An 8,896-nucleotide genomic window follows, 5' to 3' on the forward strand; every position below is an offset into this window, starting at 1 on the left:
AGGGACGCCCCTCAGGGGAAACAACATCTTTGATACAGCAATGCCCTCAGGTAAAAGGAGACCAATCTGCCCCAAACATTATGGTAAACATATGGGGGAAGGACATTCCTATGTTGGTAGATACAGGTGCTAACACATATGGGATTTCCTGTTCCCTGGTAATACATTTTGAAACAAAACCCATGTCCTATTCCATAGGACCTATTAATGTTGAAAATTATTTCTGTATTCACCCACCTAACTGTGTAACTTGTTAGGTAGAAACTTGTTAACTAAACTTATTGCTACAATGTATTGTACCCCAGGTGGAGTTTTAGTTGATATCCCAAACGATTGGATATTAAACCAATCAGTAAGCAGGCAAATTGAACCACTCCCCCAGGAGGAGTGGGGGTCTGACACTGTTTCCCAGTCTATCCTGTTTCAGGAGCCAGACTCATCATGGACAGAACACTCCAATAACAGTAGACTTATATGCAGTGCTAGCCCAGTTATAATACATGTTGATCCCTGAAAGAAACTCTAGTGTTGACAGCTACATTTAAAAAAGGAAGCTCCCTCTCTCCCGTTCTGAATTGGCCGATGTATTTGATCATTTCAGCGCATTACATTACATATTCATCTCAAAATAATAGACATTTAATGAGTGTGAAGCAGAAAGTGAATATCCTACAGAAATTGGTAATAAATATTAAGAGTAACATTGTTAGGGTAGACTAAAATGCAAACAATGCCTTCCAATAAGGATAAATGTTTGTTTTGTTTATTTTTAAAACTTACAATAGGGGTAAAAGTAGAACATTGTTTGAGGGTGATCCCAACCCACCCTCACTCTCTCTGTCAGCGCTACCCTATAAAAGTGCAACCAGTCATTGAGTGTAAGGGGGCAATTACTTTTTCACACAGGGGAATTGGGTGTTGCATAACTTTGTTAATAAAATAAATAAAATAAGTGTACCTTTTTTTTGTTATTTGTAAACTCAGGTTCCATTTGTATAATATTACGTTTTGGTTGAAGATCTGATAACATTCAGTATCAAAAAGATAACATTCAGTATAAAAAATATGCAAAAGTAGACAAAATCAGAAAGGGGGCAAATGCTTTTTCACAACACTGTATATTAGTTTGTTTTGTTTGGTATATTTGTAAAAAATAAATATATTATTATACTTCACATGAAACTGTGATTGAAATCAATGTGAAAACCCACTAAATAAAATGTTCCACAAAATATGTAGCCTATATAGTATGATGTGTTCTCGTGTTTCAGGAGCGTACGTTTGGCTGTAAGGTGTGTGTGGGAAGTGTTTAAGTACCCTATCCACCCACCTGCTAAACTAATTTCACCAGAAGTCTGACATGAAGAAACACACCTTCATTCATACAGGTGAGTCAACATGTATTCTATTGGAATAGAGATATTGTCTTTGTCATGGTCACAGTCAAAATGTCCAGCCGGAGGGTCAACCTGGCAGGGCATTAAGCGCTGCGGAAATACCTGGAAGATGTCAATAACTCCAAATATTTTGTTTAATTTATTTCCCTGAGCCTCAATATACTTTAAAAGGACTAAACACAAATCAAAACTGTGTAGAAATGACAATGGACCTATATACATTCATACAGTTTATTGACTGTGTCTAGCTCGCTAATAATCACCGAAATGAAATCTAGACAGTCAGGGATCATGGAAAATTCCCCAAACTACAATCTTACCCATTTTCTGAGCGGCCCTCCATGTCTCGTTGAAGACCGAAGGCTACCTCTGGGGCATAATGAGTTTGACACCACTGCTCTAGAGCCTACCCTGCTTACACCTTCAACATAGGAGGACACATATTAAAATAGAAGATGACTGATCATTGCAATTGCAAAAATCTCTGAAGCTGGAGACTCTTATCTCCCTCACTAACTTTAAGCATCAGTTGTCAGAGCACCTTACCGATCACTGCACCTGTACACAGCCCATCCGAAATTAGCCCACCCAACTACCTCATCCCTATATTGTTATTTATTTTGCTCATTTGCACCCCAGTATCTCTATTTGCACATAATCTCTTGCACATCTATCATTCCAGTGTTAATACTAATTGTAATTATTTTGCACTATAGCCTATTTATTGCCTTACCTCCATAACTTGCTACATTTGCACACACTCTATATATATTTTCTGTTGTACTTTTGACTTTATGTTTTGTTTTACCCCATATATAACTCTGTGTTGTTGTTTTTATCGCATTGCTTTGCTTTATCTTGGCCAGGTCGCAGTTGTAAATGAGAACTTGTTCTCAACTGGCTTACCTGGTTAAATAAAGGTGAAATAAAATAAAAAAATAAAAATTGATCAGAAAAATCAGATCAGATTGTGATGTCATACTGTGGGACAAAAACTCCATCCCACCTGAACAGGCTGAAAGCTCCTACACTAAAAAGGCATTATCCTAATTTTCACAATCTCAGAGTGTTATTTTTATTTTGACAATATATTGTGGAAGGAAAATCACATTTTTGACTGCACTGCCCCTTTAACTTATAAAATAGTGAACTTCCCCTTTAATACAGTATGTCCTCTCTGTTTTTCTATCCCAGATGAGAAGCCCCATGCGTGCCAGGTGTGTGGCAAAGCCTTCAGCCAGAGCTCCAACCTCTTCACTCACAGCCTTCAGCACAGTGGCAACCAACCCTACTACTGGCCATAAACAAATATGTGTGCATTTATCAAGGCCTATATGCCAACAGTTCGCAACAATGTCTAATTTATCAGAACCATTAAAGATAACAAATCCTAATTGCTAAAATGACCCATATACAGTGTCTTCGGAAAGTACACACAATACCCCATAATGTTGAAGCAAAAAAAGTTTTTAGAACTACAACTTTGTCCCGAAGCCACTTGTCGTGGAAATTCTACACAGTGGACACTCTGTGTAATCTTAAATGAATCATCGTCTGGCCACTCTACCATAAAGGCCTAATTGGTGGAGTGCTGCAGAGATCGTTGTCCCTCTGGAAGGTTCTCCCACCTCCAAAGAGGAACTCTAGAAGTCTGTCAGAGTGACCATCAGGTTCTTGGTCACCTCCCTGACCAAGGCCTTTCTCCCCCGATTGCTCAGTTTGGCTGGGCGGCCAGCTCTAGGAAGAGTCTTGGTGGTTCCAAACTTCTTCCATTTAAGAATGATGGAGGCCACTGTGTTCTTGGGGACCTTCAATGCTGCATAAATGTTTTGGTACCCTTCCCCAGATCTGTGCATCGACACAATCCTGTTTCGGAGCTCCACTTACAATTCCTTTGACCTCATGGCTTGGTTTTTGCTCTGCACTCTCAACTGTGGGACCTTATATAGACAGATATAGACTGGTGTGTGCTTTTCCAAATCATGTCCAATCAATTGAATGTACCACAGGTGGACTCCAACCAAGCTGTAGAAACATCTCAAGGATGATCAACAGAAACAGTATGCACCTGAGCTTAATTACGAGTCTCAGAGCAAAGGGTCTGAATACTTATGTTTTTTATTTGTAATACATTAGCAAAAATATCTAAAAACCTGTTTTCGCTTTGTCATTGTGGGGTATTGTGTGTAGATTGATGAGGAAGAAAAATAATTTCATCCATTTTAGAATAAGGCTGTAACGTAACAAAATGGGGAAAAGGGTCCTTGTCTGAATACTTTCCGAATGCACTGTATATTCATACAGTTTCTTGATTGTGTCTAGCTTGCTAATAATCACCAAAATGACAGTCAGGAATTATGGAAAATTCCCCAAACTAAAATGTAACCCATTTTCAGTGCTGCCCTCTGGACCTCGTTGAAGACCGAATGCTGCCCATGGGGCAAAATAAATTTCACACCACTGCTCTAGAGCCTACCCCGCTTTTCAACGTAGGAGGACACATGAAAATAAAAGATGAATGGTCAGAATAATCAGATCAGATTGTGCAGGCATACTGTGGGACAAAAACTCCATCCCACCTAAACAGACTGAAATTCCATTTTTGACTGCACTGCCCCTTTAACTTAGTAAAAAATAGTGAACTTCCCCTTTAATACAGTATGTCCCCTCTGCCCTCTTATCCCAGGTAAGATGCCCCATGCATGCCAGGTGTGTGGCAAAGCCTTCAGCCAGAGCTCCAACCTCATCACTAGCAGCTGTCAGCACAATGGCAACCAGCCCTACCACTGACCCCGCTGCCTCTTCTTCCAATGCAAACTGGACCTGAGACAGCATCAGGAGAACCAATGCACATAGATTTTCAGGCTTCCAGCTGATCTGAGATCAGTTTTAACAAGCAAGTGAACCACTGCACATAGATAGCAACTCAGAGACTCTCACATGGTTGCTAATTTTTTCATTCTTAGGCTGATCATCAAACTCCATTGATTGTCAGTGATTTACCTGTCAGTGGGTAGTTAAAGATATGGCCCTTTGAGATGAAATACGTTTTAGTGCTTGACTTATCTAAATGTATTGCTCTTGTGACACCCACGTAGCTTCTCTGGAACTGAGTCCTCCTCTTCAGTTCTCTGGAACATCAACATTTACCTGGAATGGATTGGGCTGAGAACTCCCCACCCACCCTTCCTCTCTCTGTCAGCGCTACCCTATAAAAGCAGAGACATCTCTCCACTCTGCACTAAAACACCTGATTACTACAACCTTCAAGCGCGCCACTGCACCGAGGAAGAACACACAGACACAGGTAAATACATTATTTTAAATACATGCTTTAGGTTTTCTTTATTTTTTACATTGTAGAATAATAGGGAAGACATCAAAACGATGAAATAACACATATGGAATCATGTAGTAACTGTATTAGGTTCCGACACAATAAAATATATTGAACTCCAGATACAATTTGGCAGCTTGAACAGATGTGTGTCTCATGGCTGGAACAGTTACTCTGTAGCTCAGCTGGTAGAGCATGGCTCTTGTAATGCCAAGGTAGTGGGTTCGATCCCTGGGACCACCCATACACAAAAAAAATGTATGACTGTGAGACGCTTTGGATAAAAGCGTCTGCTAAACGGCATATTATTATTATTATTATTATTAAATAGTGATCATTTGGCAGAGTTGAAAGATATTGGTCGATATTACTTAACAAGCAGAGCTTTGGTTCACACAACACAAATGATATATAACACATTGGACATGAAACAAAGATACAAATGTAACAGCACAACAAAGTATGAAAACCATTTTTTTTTGCAGGTGCCTTTTCATTTTAAACACCGAATAGTGCTTTCTAACGGTCGTCACTAGTTACCACAGTCACAAAGTGATAAACCCTGCCAAATCATTTAAAGACTTACAATTAGCATAAGGACCAAGACATCACAAAATACATGCAATGCCACTTAGTGCAATGGTGAGAAATAATGATAAATTGCAGAGATAAACTTTGCTTATCGAGATCTGTGCTTTGTGTGGACAGTTTTGATGAGGAATATTCTTTAATTTAATCAGTGGTATGAAGTACTTAAGTAAAAATACTTTAAAGTACTACTTAAGACATTTTTTGGGGTATCTGTACTTTACTATTTATTTATTTTGACAACTTTTACTTGACACCCAAAAGTACTAGCTACATTTTGAACGCTTAGCAGGACAGGAAAATTGTCAAACTCATACACTTGTCAAGAGAACATCCTGCTCCCTCTGATCTGGCGGACTCAATAAACACACATGCTTCGTTTGTAAATGTTTTCTGAGTGTTGGAGTGTGCCCCTGGCTATCTGTAAATTAAAATAACAAAATGGTGCCATTTGGTTTGCTTAATATGAGGAATTTGAGATGAATTTTACTTTTGATACATACGTATATTTGAGCAATTACATTTACTTTTGATACTTCAGGATATTTAAAACCAAATAATTATACTCAAGTATTATTTTACTGGATGACTTTAACTTGAGTCATTTTCTATTAAGGTTTCTTTACTTTTACTCAAGACAATTGGGTAATTTTTCCACCACTGAATTTAATCAACTTAACCCTTAATTATCCTCTTTCTCTCCCCCTCTCTTTTCTCTATCGTTGCAGCAATGGATTGTGCTTCACATACCAACAGCCAAAATGACTGCAATAAAAAAAAACCTGTTGCCAAATGTCCTACAAAACCAGGCCAAGACATATCATGCCAAGACATATCAGGCCAAACCATATCAGGCCAAACCATATCAGGCCAAATCATATCAGGCAGTGTGAGCGGCAATATTGCCATTGGCAGCCAGACCAATAACCCCAGTCATACCGGTATGTAACCCTATCCAGTGGGAGGGAATCTATATATGAATGAATAATAAATACATTCATATTTTATTGTTTTGTGGCCATTCAACATGGGAATATAACACACATTGATATTAGACATTTCAAAGCATAAAGTAATTACATTTCACAGCTCAGTTCCAGCACCAGCGTAAATATAGATACAAATAGAAAATTGTTTATTGTTGCTCATAGCAGTGTTCTCAGCAAACTTCTAATACTGACAACCACATTTATTTCAGCACTGTCCAATGACTCTCTCTCTCGTTCCCTTAGGTTAACAAAAAACTCCCAGAAAAACTGTCGCACCCAGCATCACCATAGCCAACATAACAGGTGGCAGAGTGGGTCTCTACTACAAGGCAGAGAAGATGGCTCTCTGTGACCTCATCAAGGGGAGTCAACTCAAGGGCGAATCCATCCTTATCCTGGAAGACACCTTTAAGAAGACCCCTCTTCCTCAGAACCTCGATTTCACTGGCTTCCAAGTAGAAAGTGACAATACACACAGATTAAACTACATACAAATTATTGATTACAAATAAACTGAATAAATCACAGATATGTGAAAAAGTGCTGAGTGCATGGTCGAAATCAGCAATATAATCACTGTAGGTTTTTGACCAAATAATAAATGTTACCAAACTGAGAAAATGTGTTCTGTAAGATGTTAGGAGTGTGTGTGGGATTACATTACATGATTGGGGTTGCCACCAGATATCCTACATACTCATACTAATTTTAACAAAGGTCAACAACACAAGATTGTAATCAAAGTTTTATTTCTAAGGTTGTAGTCATGTTATTTCAAGCATACAGGGTGATGGTGCAAGACACGTACAGGGAGCACAAATATATATAGCAGAGAAAAAATCTGCACATTTCCTCATTACACTGGATTTAAAAACCATGTGATCTAGAATGTTAGATGCTTGCAGTGTTTCCCAACTAAAGGTTTGATGATTAGTTGAATCAAGTGTTAGTGCTAGGGTAAAAACTGAAATGTGCACCCGTTTGGGTCCCTAGGACCAGGATTGAGAAACAGTAGATTAATGCATCATAATGAATGAACAATACACCAGACAACTACATTCAAGCACATGGCTCTGTCCACCAACCCTACAATTCTGGAAAGAAACCATACAAACTAATCTACCCTTTTGGGTCACAGCATTCCACTCTCCCCATCTCTCTGCCTTCTTGGAGATCATCAGTCAATTTTAATCACCTTAAATATCGCCAAGAAAACAATATTACTCAACTAGAAAAACAGAAACCAACTGTGTTTGTCTGTCATGTTGTTTAATGATTTGAAGACAAGCGCAGGAATACATATTAGGGGTTTTATTTACTCCTCCCAACACAAACACGTCTATATATACAAAAGGGATGTAACCCAAACAAAGAGCGAGGTGTAACCTCAACACAATACACGGGACGAGACCCGTAAACAACAAGACCACAATACATGGTACTCACGAGACCAACGGACATGGGACAATAATCGACAAGGACAATGGGGAACAGAGGGCACATATATACACATACTAATCAGGGGGATTGGGAACCAGGTGTGCGTAATGAGACAAGACAGTCCGGGGTTGGTGGTAACGATCCATGTCAGTGACGCCTAGAAAGCCAGTGACGAAGACCTCCGGAACTGGTGAACGGAATGAGCAGCAGTACCGGGGGGATCCGTGACATTGTCAACAGATTAACCTTCTCACAGACCACATCACAATGGAAAAAATTACAGCATCCACCAAAGACTAATTCAATCCTTCAATGAAAACTGGACCCCACTCCTCAACTCCACCGCTGAGCTGATCCCACCCTAGTGTTTACTCTACCACCCAAGTTGCTATTACAATTTATTTGTATACATTATATAGAGCAGCAGTTGAAAGGTACAACGTTTGATAGTTGATAGATGTTGTACAGTCAGGTCCATAATTATTGGTACTCTTGAAAAAGGTTAGCAAAGAATACTGAGCTATATTGAATGCAATTTTGGGGTGGAAATTGTATTATTTTAAACTAATACAATTGTTCAGTTAAAGAGGTTTTGTTTAACAAGTAAGAAAAAAAAAATATATATGTATATATTATGGTAAAAATTATTGCCACCCTTGTTTTGAATACTCCAGCACACTCCCCTTGCAAGGTTAATGACACTGAGCCAATAAAAAGCGAGAAAACGTTGGGAGGGATTTTGCAAATGCAAATTAATTACTTAAAAATCATACAATGTGATTTTCTGGATTTTTGTTTTAGATTCCGTCTCTCACAGTTGAAGTGTACCTATGATAAAAATTACAGACCACTACATGCTTTGTAAGTAGGAAAACCTGCAAAATCGGCAATGTATCTCCCCACTGTATATATATATATATGGTCCATAGACTACTTTCAGGGTGAGGAACTGCTAACCTTGTTATAAAAGAGTGAACTTCCCCTTTAATACAGTATGTCCCCTCTGCCCTGCTATCCCCCCATGTGTGCCTCAGTGTGGCAAAGCCTTTAGCCAGAGCTCCAACGTCATCACCCACAGCCGTCAGCACAGTAGCAACCAGCCCAACCGCTGCCCTCGCTGCCTCTACGGCTTCCAGCGCAAACTG

The 8,896-nt window shown here is 39.2% G+C and overlaps 1 long non-coding RNA gene across 1 annotated transcript; it reads left to right on the top strand.

Annotated features, from left to right (window-relative positions):
• Positions 1-4,637: 4,637 nt before the first annotated feature.
• Positions 4,638-6,928, top strand: LOC311130672. Its single transcript, XR_014613377.1, has 3 exons — positions 4,638-4,704; positions 6,051-6,263; positions 6,555-6,928. It is a non-coding gene; the product is annotated as an uncharacterized lncRNA (long non-coding RNA).
• The last annotated feature ends 1,968 nt before the right edge of the window (positions 6,929-8,896 follow it).

Source organism: Coregonus lavaretus, assembly GCF_964263955.1.
Source record: "Coregonus lavaretus genome assembly, chromosome: 6".
In the NCBI taxonomy this organism is placed as follows: domain Eukaryota; kingdom Metazoa; phylum Chordata; class Actinopteri; order Salmoniformes; family Salmonidae; genus Coregonus; species Coregonus lavaretus.